General features: G+C 41.2%; 1 protein-coding gene across 1 annotated transcript in view; it reads left to right on the plus strand.

Annotated features, from left to right (window-relative positions):
* The first annotated feature begins 11,653 nt into the window (after window positions 1-11,653).
* adgrl2a (adhesion G protein-coupled receptor L2a) overlaps window positions 11,654-17,105 on the plus strand; it is an 89,318-nt gene continuing 83,866 nt past the window's right edge. The window contains exon 1 of the mRNA XM_034531389.1: window positions 11,654-12,046. The gene's annotated coding sequence lies outside the window, so the exon portion shown is untranslated. The remainder of the gene's footprint in view (window positions 12,047-17,105) is intronic.

The raw sequence follows: 17,105 nt of genomic DNA on the forward strand, positions 1-17,105 counted from the left end.
TCTCATGTACACACACTACTTTATGCAGCTGACACTCAAACAGATTGACACATGTCTAAGCGCACACATGCATGCACATAGACTGATAGCACACACAGTCACACGCACTCAAACGGTGGCTGATGGACCAGCGGCTCTGTGCATTGTAATATGCTTGGGAGCCTGTACAGGGATTAGCAGCTCATTTCAGTGGCTGCACAGTTGGCCTTCACAGTCTCCCAGGGGAAGGAGACAGCTGTGCGGGGGTGCTGTTTGGAGAACGGTTAGCTGTGTGTGTGTGTGTGTGTGTGTGTGTGTGTGTGTGTGTGTGTGTGTGTGTGTGTGTGTGTGTGTGTGTGTGTGTGCGTGTGTGTGTTGAGGGGCGGGGGGGGGGGGGGGGGGGTGCGAGGCGTATGCTTACCGAGGGGCAAATTTGAGATGGTCCAATACCAGTTTAACCAATACACACTACTGCGCTTTACTGAAACGGGACCAAGCAGCTGACCCCCACCTCTCAGGAGATGTCTTATCATATTGCACCTCACTTTAAACAAACTACAAGTTTGTGAGGATTTAGAGAGGCATGGGCATTTTGACGAAGCAAGAATGCATGTGTTGGAGAGGATTTGTGATGATTAAAAAAAAGACCCTCAGAGATCCAAGTTAATTTTAAAGTCGGTTTGAGCTAATTCACAAAGATAAACATAAACATTGGTTTCTTTTTTTCAACAAAGTACTCAGGGAGCACAAAGCCCTAACTTCTGTTGTGATAATTACATGTGAAACCACTAACTTTAATTATATTTTGCTCAGACAAAACCACTCTGGAGACTTCTGGTGTTGGGATCCAGGTGGACCTTGTTATGAAAATGCGAGAAAGGTCTTGAGTGACGAGGGGTCATGTGAAGATGTGCAGTCGTGATATCACACAAACCTCGTCTGGAAAGAAACAGGACGTATCCGAGGACACAAATAAATATTTAAGTGTGAGTCAGCTCCTCTGTCAGCTGGAGACTACGTTTCTTGACTTATGGCTTCTGAAGTGACGAAGTGGGACTTCTTGGATTTGATGACCTGCGCGTGAGCCTCTTTGGCTCTTCCTGCACCCATTTGTTTGTTTATTTAGCTTTTTTTTGTTGTTGCAATATTTGTATTCCATGTCTATTTGTAAAGCCATGCATTGGAAATATTCTGGAAATATTCTGTTACAAAATACTTTCCTGACGAGCATCCTATTAAAGACCAGTGTTACACTTTACCATGTTTAGAGCATTCGTGGGCCAGGTTGTCATTGTTGCCATTAGTATAAATTCTGATCGTAGCAACTTTGTTTTTACAGGATAAGATTTCATACCTGCTGGTGGGCCGGCTTCCAGAATCCTCAAAAGTCAGCTGTCAGCTCCAAAACAAACACCGCAGACTGGAGGACGGAAAGGAAAAAAGAAACTGAGAGAAAATCCAGAGTTCAGCGCTCCAAGAAAACCTCTTGCAGGGTAATACACCACGACATGAGACTGGGACCCACTCCGCTGGTTATTTCCCAGGTGCTCTGAGAGTTTTACAAAAGTGGCCAAAAAAAGATAACACAAACTGATCTGGTCACCTTCTGTAATTTTGCAGACAAAGGAACCTTTAATTGTGTTGTATCCATTCTATTATAGAGAACACCATGAAGTGATTTGGCATTTACATGAGAAATGGGACTGGTGGTGAGCCTGGGCTGCATCTCACAATCAGTTGTCTCTCTAATCCAATCTAGTGCAATGTTGTTAGCCTTGCAGTAGCAAGACTGCAGCAGCAGGGGACTGCTTTGTGAAGAGAGGAAGGGCGGTATGACTCTGGCACCCCCAAACCACAGAGAGGTCACTGGCTTTGCTTCTCTGGCTTCCTCTTACTGTGTCGACATGAGGCGTGGGATAGAGTGGGCTTCTGAATTCAAAGGCACGGTTAGCTTGAATCCCTTGGGATATACAGATGGGAAATAAGACTAACAAATAAAACAAAATGAAATAGTACATTTGTTCTCCCTTGAGTAAATTTGTGAAACAAGAAAGAAACACACGGAAACATGTTGGTGTATTTGACAAGTGGAAGCCTATTTAAATTCAACCTTCCTGTGTCTAATATCTCTCAAACTTGGACACAAAACCCCATAAATATTGACTATGTCCACAGAGACAAAGTTAAGATACAACTACTTGTTGTCAGCCCCCACCACCACCTTCTGCTGAGGTTTTAATGTTTGGGTGCTGGAGAGATTTGAGAAGAGTCCCAGCCTCATTGTTCTGAACACAACAGCTGTGACTTAATGAGTCCATTCCCGAGTGCTCACCCTTTGCCCAAATCTTGGCTGCTTCCACCGCAGCACCCTCATTGACCACATGACCATTGTCACTAAGGCATTCACTGGGTCTTAATGGTAAGACATACAAGAATGCAGCGGTGGCTGAGCCTTTGCCACCTCGAGGCGATGGTGGGAAAGCTCCTGAACTCAATTCCAACAGCTTACGTTTACCATGACAAACCAGTGACCTGTGGGTTCACTCAAGTAATTTGGAGATAACCTCCCACAGACACAAAAACAGACATACTGACCCATCTCTCTGGATCTCTGCAGATCCTTTTAAACTACCTCACTTTGTTTCTGTCTCTGGATCCTAATGAGAACTCCGGACTTGTGGCTTAAAAACCGTCGACTATATCTCAGGGGTCGTATTCATTCTGACGTCAACCATTGGTTTGTCTACAAGGGTTTTGAAGCCTTGAGTTTAACATTTTGGCCAATACCATGTCAAATTACAAATCTCTTAAGATACAACAGAATATCAAAGTGAAAAGAATTAAAACACGATTCATCCTCTCTCTATTGTGGCACAGAAGGAGTTGTTCTTCTTTCTTTTTTAAAGAAAACGTACTGTGAACGGGTTTAAGATCTTTGACGAAAACCCAGAATGGACAACACCCAGACCGGATAACGTTGTGGTAGCGACCTGTAAATCGCAAAGTATCCACACCCCAAAGCATACCCTGCTTTACTGTCTTTTTGACTCTAAATAGAACCATCAATTACAAAATGAACATCATGCTGGATTGAAAAATAATTTAAACTAGTGATTGAGACCATAAACTCATGTTTAGTTTGCTGAAAAGTGAGAAGTTGAGTCATTTTCTCATAGACTTATCTACAATCTGATTTGTTTTTGCACAAGAGGAGTCGCCCTCTGGTCAATGGAAAGCATTCAAGTATAGGCACTTCCAGATGGGATTCACTTTTTGCTGCCTTTTGAAAAACTGTGTTTGTTGCCTTCATTTTGAGAGCAAATAGTGCTTGAAATGGACAATTCAACATCCTCTTTCAACAAAATATCAAGGATGAGATTCTTGGCTCTTTTTCTGTCAACGACTTAATATCATTATCTGAAAAATGAACACTAACTGAAACTGGGTTCCCTGTGATGTCGGCGGCTGCTGTTTGAAAGCTGAAAAGGAGCAAGACATGTGATGTCGTACAAACCTGCCGCCTAGCAAGGGAAGTCAGGATGTTGCCATAGTAATCGAGGGGAAGCAGACACAACAGTAAAAGTCCATCGGTACATAATTCTTGTGGAACCATGCAAGCAAAATAATTGTGCTTCCACATTAAAGCAATTTGACTGGGACTGCTGCAAACAACATTTGTACAAATGAAATATTCACATAGATTTGGTGATTATGGCTCATAATAGAATTCCAAAACGGTGTCTTACATGACCGTAGCCCCTGCTTACTGTCTTTTATTCCACATCCACTTCCGCTGTGCTGAGCTCGCGTTGAGTGTTTGGTTCCCGTTTATCCTTAAGGAGGTAAAGCACGCCTGTCAGTCTGTCGCATATGCATACATAGTGGTGTGCTTCTTTATTAAAGACTATACAAACAAGACTGCTTTAAGAGCTGTGAGCAAAGATGGTGCTGAAAAGCCTGGAGTTACACATCCTTAACCCCTGGAATAACATAGCATGGAGCTGGTATCTTAAAGGTCTGAGTCCTTAGTGAAGGCTGATAGCTTTATGATTTGATGCACTTGTCCTGTGAAGTAATTAAAAAGGAGGGCGGCATTTGAATCTCTCAAAAATGAAAAGTAGACACCTTTTTACATTTGTGGAGTCATGAAACCTGTTCTGTTACCCCTAACAGCATATTTAAACACTATTCATAATTACCATCAATTGAATTCCAGTCATGTGTCGTCCATACGTTCTCCGAATGAGCTGGGGCAAACGTCTTCGTGTTTGACCCTGGACATGAACCTCCGGGAGAAAAGGCTTGTTGAAACCCAGACGGGACGTGTTCATGATAACCCCCAAACCCCCCGAGAAGGCTGTGCTGGTGAGGTACTTATCCCTGTCTCCCAGACATGCCATGCAAAGTGAATGACATGATATTAAAGCACTTCCTCATCAAGATTGAAAGGCATACAATCTTTTTTTGCCTTCAAGCAGTCAATTATTTGACAAGTACACATAATGAACAATGCAAGACTAGTCAGAATTTAATCAAAAGGCAGAGACAAGGGCTCAGTGCAGATGGGAAATGATTAACACAGTTAATCAAACATCCCAGCGTTAGGTTAAACATGGCAAGTCTATCCCATCATCTGAAAAAAGGATGGGAGTCATTGCACATTTCCATTCCCTTTTGCCTGACGAACATTTATTGCATTTATTATGTTGACCTCTATTTATTCTGAGTCTTTCATGAAGGTATTTATCCTAGACATATCTGACACATTTCCTTTCTTTGGTCAACCCTGATGCAGAAGACCTTGAGGTTGCCAGCTTTGAAGGAATTGACAAATGCAGTCCAATCCATATGGTATTTATGTAAAGGTTATTTGGTTCTTGAAGGGTTGTTCTTGAGAATGTTTTGTGAGAAATCACCCACACAAACTCTCGAGAGAAAATGAATTGTATCAAGCAGGTCAGATAGATGAGAAACTGTACAGACACTCAGACATGCATCTTCAATGCATAGCTGTTCTGTTGCATCAGATTGACACAAACTCATAACAATAAAGGATCTTGTTTGCCTGATGTCCCAAAAACGTCATGTAACTCATCAAGTACCAATTTGAGAACACATTTGAAGTACCTGAGTGTTTCCATTTCATGCTTCATTTTACCCCATTGCATCTATTCCACTGCTTTAGTTTCTAGTTAAACTACTTTACAGATTTTACACACAACATATGCTCTTAGAAAATATGACCCACTGTTATAGATAGTAATGTTTTATTTAATATAAAATAATCCATTTGGATAACATTCAACACCTCAACCAGCTATAAGAAAAGATGCCACTTAGACATGCATGTATCAGTAATAACAATCCATTGATAGTGTAACACATCAATACTGTTGATACATTTTCTACTAATACTTGCATACCTTTCCTTTTACATTACATGTCATTTAGCTGACGCTTTTATCCAAAGCGACTTACAATCATGTTATATTCATACACTGTAGACACAGCTACAGGGAACAATTCAGGGTTAAGTGTCTTGCTCAAGGACACATCGACTAGGGTGGGGATCAAACCACCAACCCCCTGATTGAAAGACAGACCTGCTAACCACTGACCCAAAGTCGCCCAGTCCTTAGTGGATATTTTCAAAGGAGCCCCTTTACATGCAACACAATGTTTTGCTATTGCAGTATTGATAGTATTTCTTATGTTAATCATATTAAAACCACCATTACACAAAGACATATTTAATCTGTAAATGAATTAGTGTCTGACAAACACCCGAGGTAAAACTGTGTGCAGTGTGTTTAGAATATCAAAAGTTGAGAAATGTTATCAAATCAATAGCGATTGTTTTTTTATGTTGTCCTCTGCAGGGTTGATCATGTCTCTGGTGTGCAGTAACGGAACTCTTGTAAATCTTCAAAATATCTCTCAATTTTGCAAACTCGTGGAAAGTTTGGAACAACGACGATTGTTCCTTTCCCACTTTACCGTGCAACAATAATTAGCCCTGATTACAAAGTATCTCTTGAGAAATTGGGACAGAACAATTTAGTTCATTGTCCTCAGAAATTGCCCTTCCTTTGCTCGTCTTTTTCCCCTGTTGGATTCCTCTGTTCCTCAGTGTGCCAGGAGGAGCACATCACTAATCAAGCAAACTATTTGATTGGCTTGGAAAGATTTCATTCGGACTAATTTGGCTTAATAAACAGTTGTGTCAAATGATTTGGACGAGTGCAATTACAGACCTATTAAAGGATGTATTAAATAATGTGCTTTCGTTATTGGCAGTATTTACATACGACCTTGCACATTTGCAAAGGCTCGTGCTTCCTGACACATTTGGCTGGAAACACACCTCTGGAAAAGTAATCAGCCCTCAAGAACAAGTTGTTTAGTCAAGTTGAAAGACCTTCAAAGATTGTTGTTGCCTCGTTAATAAGTATCTGCAGCAATAGGCAGGCTGAATTTGGTCATTTTTATGCCTTGGTGAGCAGCCTCTGTATTTAGAACACTTATGTTTTATGGAAATAAGCTATATGTATTTAAAACTTATAATTGTGTTCCTTTATACTGGCACAAAGCAGTTACTTTTAAATTAGTGGAATTAATCGGAATGCAAAATTGAAGGGAGGAATGTCTGTCCACAATAATGAATGCTTCAGCAAGATTTTGCTTCAATTAAAATTTCAGGCAATTATTGTTAAAGATTATTGACCTCTAAAGGGACTGGTGAGGTCACCTAGTTTCCTCTGTCTTTGCAGTATAGTATTCATCTTCATTAGAGAGAACAATTGAAGGCGTTTTCCTCTCGTACTGGAGGGTATTAACGCAGACAGATTATCCTCTGCACACTTCACTAATAAAGTTGATTTCTATTATTGTCTGTCCAGGTAAAGGTGGCTTTTGAAGCATTGTCTCGTTCACACTGACCTGCTCCTCCTCTTCATCAGTGCGTTTGAGACATCTTTTCTTTCAGCAGGCATATGAAGGTCATTTTTGATTTGATCGCTGTGTAGTTGTTCTTTTGTTCTGTCAGAAAGTCATTAGAAGAGCTCTATTGAGTTATTGTATGGTTCTATTGAAATAATGTGATAGGTAATCTTGCTATTATTTTCACTAAATGGAAGAACCAGACATATTATTTTATTTTTCAATGCATCTGATTGATGCATTATTGCAACTGGCATAACACATCTGGAGTCCTACACTTTCCTCAGCACTATGGGAATATTACGGGGATATATTAATTAACTTTAAATCTGGTGGAGACAATTGAAAAATAACAATGATGCAAAAAAAAACATGTTAGCTTATTATTTTCAGAGTTCCCTGAAAAATATCCCAGATGTTCTCCGTTGCCGAACAACTCTGTTTTCTTATTATAATACATCAACATGATGAATTATAATTGTGATAACATTGTGCTTGACAGAAAACCTTTTTAAACGTGTTGCACTAGTGAATAAATGGATCTTTCTTTCAACTCGGTCATTTTGAAGTATACGAAGCATTCACTTGGTTTACAGTGATGCCACATCTTTTGTTTGAAAAATATGTCCACATTTACACAACACAGAGCACAACACGGCAAAGTGAAGCAAATTGGAACCGTTGGCCTCTGCTGAACCTTATTACTTGTGACCATATATCATTTTTTTATAGGTCAAAAGTGAGACACATCTGTTTCCACTTGGCTCGGTTTCCATACAAAACATTTGAATAGAGATTCTTCACCTATATCCGTCGCTCCCCTATGGTTGTTTAAACCAACATGCGTTTCATACATCAAACCTTGGAAAGAGCAAAAAGGCTGTTTTGTACCAGAAAGGGTATTTCTGAAAAGCTTTGGATATAAAACACAGTTTAGAAGATCTTTTAATGTTTACATTTTCTTGAAAGTATTTGTTTATGTAGTGTGGTCTTTTAACACTCAACTTATTTGACAGTTGTGCAAGCCAGAGCCCAACATGCCCACACTGGACCTTGCTTTTTTCAAATTTGATCTCGAAGCCCCTCATGTGTTTGACTTCTTTTTAATTGCTTCCTGTCTGCTGGGTCAATTATAAGTCCTGGGCGCTTTAAGGAGGGAGGGGACAGGGGGGGGTGGTGGGGGTGGACTGGCTATCGTGGCATTTTTGGACAGACGGTGTGATTAAATAACTGAAATTTGAGCAGAATGATGAGATCACTCATTGGGACATGATTTGATAATATTTGACTTGGTGTGTCAGCTCACAGCGTACACATGCTGATTTACGTTTGGACATAAGTTGATTGCCTGGGCTGCCTTTCTTAAGTCTGTTTAATGAGGGAAAGGGACCAATACAATCTTATTCTTTCATCCATTATTGATTTTGGGGTCAGGTTCTTGCTAGTGTAAATAACCTGTTGAGAAAAACCCTCAAACGAGTAACCAAGTAGTTAGCAAGCAACTAAAAAACACTTTTTATCAACATATGGTTATCCATTCATTTTTAATTAACGCCAGCAGCATAGTGAAAGCAAAGTAACGTCTAATTTCACATTCTTGTGAAAATAATGAGGATAGGTGATAATAGAATGGGTAGCTATCTTAAGATATTACTTTTAACAGGAAATCTGTATTACAACAGTATATTCAAGGTCTAGTCAAAATACATCTTGACAAGCAAGATAAAGAACCAACTTCAAGTAGAGGCTTTTATATTCTGTATTATTAATTACCACTTCAGCAACAGAAAAAACTCAACATCCTCATGCACAATTTACAGAAAAGCTTTGTATGTATTCAAACTTATGAACATATTACACACAATGATGCCTCTGAATTGTAATAAGCCTATGCAAGCTTGCCCTGTTGCTTCCCTGAATAAGCTCTTGGCCCAGTTCAACCAGTGCAGAAACAGGGCCACTCCTCGAGGGGCTGCAGGAGTGAGGTCAAAACTCACCTCTGTATTGTTGCCCATGACTACATAAATATTAACCGAGTTTGCACTGTGTAGAGAGGCCTTCTTTGATTATGAGTCTACTCTGAGAGTTTGATATCCAAGGAGACCACTAGAGCCAGCTTGACTAAATTGATGAGAGAATACAGAGCGAGTTGGCCGGCGTAGTTGTGACGGGGTGGAGTTTCACTTGGTTTGCTCTTATCAAGCTGCTGGATTTCATGCAAACGAAGCGGGCAAAGAAACATATCACTAGTTCGCAGTTCACATCACTTTGAACTTTTTCTCTGATGGCTGGGAGAGGTGTGACAAGAAGAAAATAAGAAATGTGACCGCCTTTCGGTGTCTTAAAGCTGATTCTCTGAGCTTTGTGAGCAGTTCCATTACAGCAGTTCAACACATTTTGATTATTTTGGTCACGTTGATCGCACAAGTACATGGCACAAGCAAACTCTGCTGGTGTATGTCTTGGACTCTAGGTCAAGCCCAGTTAAATGTCGTAAAACTTCAAAATAAAGGTCAACACACACTTAATGAACAAATAATTGAGTGGTCAAAGTTAGATGTGGCTTTGTTAATTGTGCTCTGAAACTTATAACCTGTCCAAATCTCTGTCCGTCATCAAGCAACAGCATGACTGATTGAGGGTCAGAAGCAGTCCTGTGACTGGTCATGTGTGCCTGAAATGTCAATCATGTGCAAATATTTTGGGAAGGAACCCATAAGCATTGTTAGGTGAACAATTGAAGGTTAAGAGGCAGACTCAGAGCCACATGGGAAATGGGGGACATGTTTACTCTCACCATGGATGACTGAGGTCTAGCTAATGCATTTGCCATCATTTTCAACTGATATGAAAACTGAGTTTACATCTGTATACCCTCCACACACACATACACATACATGTTCAGTTTTGATAGTGAGTATGTATTTACTTCAAATGCTGGTGGCCTATAATTAGCAAAACAATTATAATTACTGCGTGATTCAAAATGAAGTATCTGTCTTCATTTGTTTTTATTTAATCTGACTGTGAATCTTACAGTTCAATGATTTATGTTCATTCAGAAGAATAGCGACACAGGTCTAATGCCCTCTATTGACAATCTGAGGAAGCAGATTCAAATGAATTCATGCAAAATGGCAGTTTAAACTGTTCAACACTGCAGCCATAGAGACACCACATGTGTTTTTAGTCTTGGCTTATAAATAAACATGTCTCCAGATATGGATGCCTGCCACTGGGTGACCTTTTATTACATCTGTTTTCTCTTTTTTGTCCTTTGCAACAAAAAAAAATATCTGTATTATTATGTAAAATTATGCTTATGAAAACATAAGTGTGCCCCTATGCTGTGTTCACCTTCACCTGGCAAGCATGACTCAACTTCACATTTCCACATCGTGGGTGAAAGACAGTTTTTATTGAAGCCAGGTGTGTACCCACGTCCTGCCTGATAATGTTTCTGGACAGAATTCCTCAACCAGATCATAACATGCTCCAAGTCTTCACCAAATGCAGAGAGAAACCTGCTTGTTTTGCTTCATTTTACATATTCTGATTTCAAGATAGAGGCCCTAATGAAAATATGAAAAACAGCAGTGGCCTTGGAAATTAGACTTCTTACTTGAACAAAAATATAGTTCACTTTTTCCGAGGGTTTAAAAAAAAAAAAAAAAATCATATATTACAACATGGGAATGTCCCGTGGACATCAAACTGTGATCGACTGCATTACGGTGACTATGAATTGTGGACCACCAACATTAACTCGCACCTTACTGTAATGAGTCAAAGGGTCAAAGAAACGGCGGCCTGAAAAAAAATCCCTTTAACTGCGGAATGGCGTCATGAATCATGTAGAAGAAAAGTGCAGTAGGGGGGGGGGGAGGCACCCACAATTGAGGAGAGACTCTGGATATGAAAAACTGCTTGGCTACACACACCAGCAGCATCATCAGCGGCTTGACCACTGCTGCCGAGTCCAGTGCGCTATCCTGTGGGGCCAGGAATGGGGGGGAGGGGGGTCTGTCTGTACTTCCATGTTTCTGTTGATGCTTGGTAGTATTACAGTAGAAGGAGTCCTCTGTCATTGGTTGAATCGGCTGGACTGCCTACAGCGTGGGCCTCTCATGCCCAAAAGGAAGGCTCTCTAAGCAGACAAAAAAGGCACTCAAATGAGGGCGGGGGATTTATTGATAACCTCCGTCATTTCTGTATGACGTAACATAATCTTCTCTGAGGTTTAAAAAAAAGAAACAAAAAGAAAAAGAGAAGGGATAAAAAGTGAGCTGATTCCTGTCGGGCATGATGACAAAGTTGACGTGATTAGTCTCGTGCACAGAAACCAGACTCCGAGTCCGCGCGGATGTGGACTCCACGCCAGGTTTTGGCGCAGCCCTCCGCTCAGACAGCTCCCGCAGACGGCAGCCTGCTCTCCACTGCACTGGCGCTGTTGACTGGAAGCCCGCTCCGCGCTGCTTCCACCAAGTGTCTCAACACTGTGAGCGGGATCTTTTCCACAGGCGACCCGCTGAAACTTGCCCCGTCTCTTCACAGTCTCATTCAGGGGGAGCCGAGAGAGCAGCGTCGGCGGTTAAAGTAACGGGAGATCGGTCTTCTCCTACAGACACTGAAAGCACCACACTCTGTCCCTCTCAGTCACTCTGTCTTTCTGGGGTGGTTTTATTTTTTGTCTCCGTGTGCGTGCGCACGCGCGCGTGTGTGTGAGTGTGTGTGTGTGCGTGTGTGTGGGTCCCCGAGCTCTGCTTCTGCTTCTTGTTTGTTGTCGCTGCTTCGGGAGTGAACGGCGCGCACGAGAGCTCGAGAGTAGATGAGCCGCTCAGAGGTCCACGAGGTGTTGACGAGTCCGGACTGAGCGCAGAGCAACACCTTGCTGGCCATGGAAGCGTGCGTCTGCTGCGGGGGAATGTACGGGCTGAGAGGGGGACCCGCCGCCTGATAGCCAGCCTCCGTCCCAGATAAGGGGAGCATGCCTCAGACCTGCAGACTCACTGTCTTCGCTGCAGAGGAGTTCCCATCAGACTGCCTTTCCACTATCTGACATTTGTACACTTCACGTCCCCAACTGACTTAATTTCAGCCTGTTTGGCTCCACTGCTTTTCAAAAAAGGTAAGAGTCGTTTTTTTTTCTCCTCTCTTTTTTTGCACCTTATTGGGCTCATCACCACGTTTATAAATCAGCCCCTAAGCTGCAGCCTGGGCTATTGTGACAAGTTGGTGTGGAGTGTGAGAACTTTTCTTTCATTTGTTCGGTCACTTCGGAGCTTTTGCTTTCGGGACTGATTTTAAATAACATAACATTTAGGTACTTTGTTAAGAAGTAGAACATGCCGGTATTCATTTCATTGGGAGGAACACCATTTGGTTTGAACAATGAATAGGGCTTTACAGCGGGACACCTCCTATTTGTAGTAATTTACATGGTCCGAGAGGTACCGTGGTCAATTGAAAAATGATTCATCAAAACATAACCAGATGTGGATTGATTATCGGCTGCCGAGTTTGGCTGAATGGAAACTATTCAAAAAGTGGGGGAGCAGCGCATTCACGTGAACCAGAACATGTAAAGCACCATTAAATTGGAATGTGCGCCTCCAGAGTTGAAGTGTAGTTTGTTGGTGGTGCTAGTCACCAAGGCTTTGTTTTTTTTTTTTTTTCTTTTTTTGTAATCCACTGATGGTCTTGTTGGTTTGAATAGGGGATTTATGCTGGAAGCTGTGACCTGCGAAGCGATGTCGGTGTGATTCTTGAGCATTCACAGGCTAATCCATTATAATTGGGGTTAGGCTATTTGTCCAAAGAAAGGAAAGAAAGAGAAGAAAATCAGGCCGAGTGTAATAATTAGTTTTGGCTAAAGACAGAGCGTGTGACGCAATGGTGCTACAGCGTAGGAAATGTCATGGAAATCAATCAAAGGGAGACATCAAAAAAAAAATACAAATAGGGGGAATATGTGGGTGCTTAGACTTAACTCAACCCCAGTCCGCGCAGAGTGGCTGTAAAATTAGATCCTTTTACTGCACATGTATTATTTAGGCCTACCGATCCCGAACGCGTCTTGTCAACCATGTGTTAAAGAGGAGGCAGCAGGAGCGCACATGCGGTGCGGCGTGTGCGCCTCTCCTGGCCCGAGAAACGCACCGCGGCCAGCCGGTGATGCATGGCAGCTCGGGGCTCAGCAGCAGTCTTCAGTGATCGATCAGCGGACCGGGATACGTTGAGCCACAGCCTTCACGTGCCCAAGGCTTATATATATATAGGCTTATATATATATAGGCTTATATATATATATATATATATATATATATATATATATATATATATATATATATATATATCTTTCTGATATTAAGATTTTAAGGGAGCTACGAATTACTGCCTCGATGAGAGTCCATGAATGTGTCTCATTGGTTTGAAACATCTCGGTAGAACACGTTCATAATAGCTTTTCAACAGAGGAATATACAATTACTGTAAAATGTGACATTTGTTGAGTTTAAAAAAAAAAAGTTTAAATCAACTTTGCATTTTAATACAAGCGTTATTGAATGGGCACAACCTGTTCACAGACTTTCCTTGAGAATATATAAATCAAAAGAATGGTGTGTGTGGAGGATGAAGTGGCTTTATCTCCATCACCATGCATAACAAAGTGACATTCAGCTAAATACAAAGGCAGCCTATTTCAGTTTTCAGGAATGTGTAAGATTTAAGCCAATACACGCTTGAATCAGGCTCCAAGAGCAACACTTCTTACCCAAGCCTATTTATTGGGGAACTTGGTTTTCACATGTTTGTGCATAACAATTTTTTTGAATTAATGCAAGTGCAAATTCCAGCTGTTCTGAAGGAAGATATTAGCATATCAAAGTGGTCAGAGCCCTTGCACAATGGAGGGAGTCGTATTTTCTGCCACTGGTCTTTGGCTGAGCCTGAAAGGCTTGTGAGTGTGTGTGTGAGCTGGTAAAACTGAAAGTCTTGTGTATCTCTCCTCTATCTTGTAAGAAGGTCCGCATGACATGTTGTGTATAACATGATCTCACTTGTGTTTGTGCGTTGGTGTGAGAGAATATGTCAAAGCTTCCACACAACAGGACAATTGTACAGCAAATCATAAAGAATAAATAGTGTAATAAATAGTGTAATGTGGGGGGGGGGGCATTTGGTTATAGAGGGAACAAATAACATTTAAAATCTCCAACATGTATTGAAAGCATTAATTCTTAATTAATACTGTAGCATTTTTTTGTTTTGTTTGTCAGCGCCTGTAAAAACAGGTGCTCATTGTAAATACGACTAACTACTTGCGAACGCGGATTCAAAATGGAATTTGTCTTCTCGGGTGTCCCGGTGTTTGATATCTGGTGCTCGAGCATGCCATCATGAGCATTTCGCCGATGAGTCCAGCGTGAGAGAAAGCACCTTTCTCGGTCCGTAGCCTTGTTTCAGTGAAAGTGCGTCTGCTCTTGATCTGCCAGAGCACCAGATTGCCCCTCTTTGCTTTCGGCGTTCATCTCTACTTGCAGATCAATACGGCACAGCACACCTCTATGTGTGTTTGGGGCACACAACATGCAAAATATCACTCTATTCTCTTTATGTGACACTCTCGGAGCACATGAGACCAGAGGCTCGTTGAGTGGGGTTGAACGCATCAACATTTGTGACATTCACGATTGTTGCTTCATTTACTGCTGCCGTATTTTTTTTTAACCCCTAGAACTGTGGGTCTCTGACTGGCGCACTAAACAGACGTAACGCAGCTGTCATAGCCTCGGCAGATTTTTTAAAAATCTGTAATTTGTAAATGATTTAATTAATGAAGAGTGCACACGTACTGACCAGTGGCAACATTTGCTCACTTGGTTTTGGTGTCACACGCTCTCACATATCTGCTCGTTGTCTTTGTCTGAGCAGCGATGGGCAACTCCATATGACTGATGCAAAGGTTGCACTGCTGCTGAATGGATTGTCTGTGCTAGCGTTGCACGAGGGACGCCGTGCCTTTATTCCTGGTGATCAACCACCTTAGCTACTCCGTAGAAAGATCCAGCAAATGATTGAGGTTGTGAATGCGTCAGAAGTAGAGGATTGCAGGGAGTTAAATAATTTGGATTTACATCCCATTGCTTATTTGCCGTGTAAATTGTGGGTTTGTGTTTTTTGATGCAATCTTTGCTGTTGCTAAACCACCTACATGGAGTCATACTGTGCAAATAACTGCTCCCCATTAGAGGGAAGAAACAAGGCTGTAAAAGAAAGCTGTGACAAATTCTACGTAATGTGCAGGCCTTCGGTGGGCCAAAAAATCCTCCCCTTTCATGACTGATTTTATTTTACGATCGGCAATCAGTAAAACGCTGTGCGGCAGTGTGTTCCCCTCCCTGCCATTTTGTAAAAAAACACACATTTGTTTCCACTTGCCAAAGGCCTCTGATGCGGCGGGGAACTCGGTGCCCCTGAAATGGCAGGTGAAACTTTATGCTTGCCTAAATAATTTCCAAGCAGAACATTACACTGGGAGGACATAGGCGGCGGAACGTAAGGGTCAATTCAAACTCTGGTGACAAGCAACAACATGGATATTAGCCGATGGTTCTCACATAGCTCTCTGTGCACTGGTTAAGTGGCAGCCTCCCTGAGCCTATCTGGCATCTCGGTTTTTGTGCGTCACCCATTTTGTGCTTCTCTGAAAGATATTTAGAAGAAAAGGAAGGGCAAAGTGCAAAACTGGGACGTAAAAACTGTTTCGAATAAGATGTGCTGTGTGCTATTAGCAGTGTGTATTTAGGTCACTCCCAATACGTCTGTCAATAAAGCGTTGCGCAAACCACCCCACCCCATGAATACCTCCCTTTTTAGTGGGATTTTTTTCAAGCATTATTATTTTAAACTGATGTTATGACTAGTTTGTATCACTTATGTAATTGTTAGATAAGAAGAAAATTGCAAACATATTTGTAATTTATATTTAAAAAAACATCAGAATTATATAATTATATATATATATATATATATATATATATATATATATATATATATATATATATATATATATATATATATAAAATTATATATACACAGATAGTTTTTTTGCTCATTTAAATTGGTAAATGTTTTCTTTTATATAATTTAGATATGTTTAATATAGACAACACACACACACACACACACGCACACGCACACACAATGACCCCGCCTCATTCTTTGTGCTATGTGAACAGGACTTGCCCTTATCTGTGCACAGCTGCAACACTATTTGGGAAAATATTCAATTTCTGTGTGACGGAGGAGAACCTTGGAGGCAAGGCTCTAAGCAAACAGCAGTTATTGCGGCTCTGCCATAGCAGCCGAGAGCAAGGCCTGGCTGGGTGAGAGGGGGGATCTGCGGACGTCTGCCAGGGAAAGGAGTAATGTCTCGGCTGGATTATGGGAGAGTGAAGCACTTCCACACTTAAAAGCCCCTTTTTCCAACAAGACAGGCCTGTTATTTAGGGATGGTGTGGGTAAACACACCATAGCAATATATTTCCTTTATATAGGCTGCTGTTGTCCTTGACAATTGTGACTCAATGAATGCAAGTGAGATAAGTTTTATTCCCCGTGCCTTTTTTCTTTTTCAATAATAATTGTCAGGCTGTTTGTTTCAGTATGTTTAGACTGACATGGTTCTAGCAAAGTGCAAACGTGGGAAGCAGTGTTCAGCGTTAGAACATCATTTTGCTTTTTGTTTAAATGGCATTTTCAGTTTTTATTTATTTTTATTGGAGCTGTAATATTTAGCTGTGTTTTGTCTTTCTAATTATTTACATACAATTTAGTTACGTTATGTACTATTTAGCAATTCAGGGCACTGCGATACTCTCCCAGAATACCGACTGCTAAAGGTGTGGCAACAACCAACTAAAGTAGAAAAAACACTAATAGAATGTCTTTGAATGGGTGAGAGAGAACGGGTTGTGATTTGCCAGTTCTTCTTATGCGTGTGCATATTGATACATCAGGAGCACTTTAATTCAGAAAGATTTGCTCGTCACTCACATAGAATGAATTCTTTACGTTCAAATGCAGTTTTCAAAGCAACGTTGATTCTGGACGATCAAATACATTAAAGATTCGAGTCAAACAGAAAGAAAAAATAATACCAGAAATGCAAGTAAATGCAATGT

Source organism: Cyclopterus lumpus, chromosome 4, assembly GCF_009769545.1.
Source record: "Cyclopterus lumpus isolate fCycLum1 chromosome 4, fCycLum1.pri, whole genome shotgun sequence".
NCBI classification, from domain to species: domain Eukaryota; kingdom Metazoa; phylum Chordata; class Actinopteri; order Perciformes; family Cyclopteridae; genus Cyclopterus; species Cyclopterus lumpus.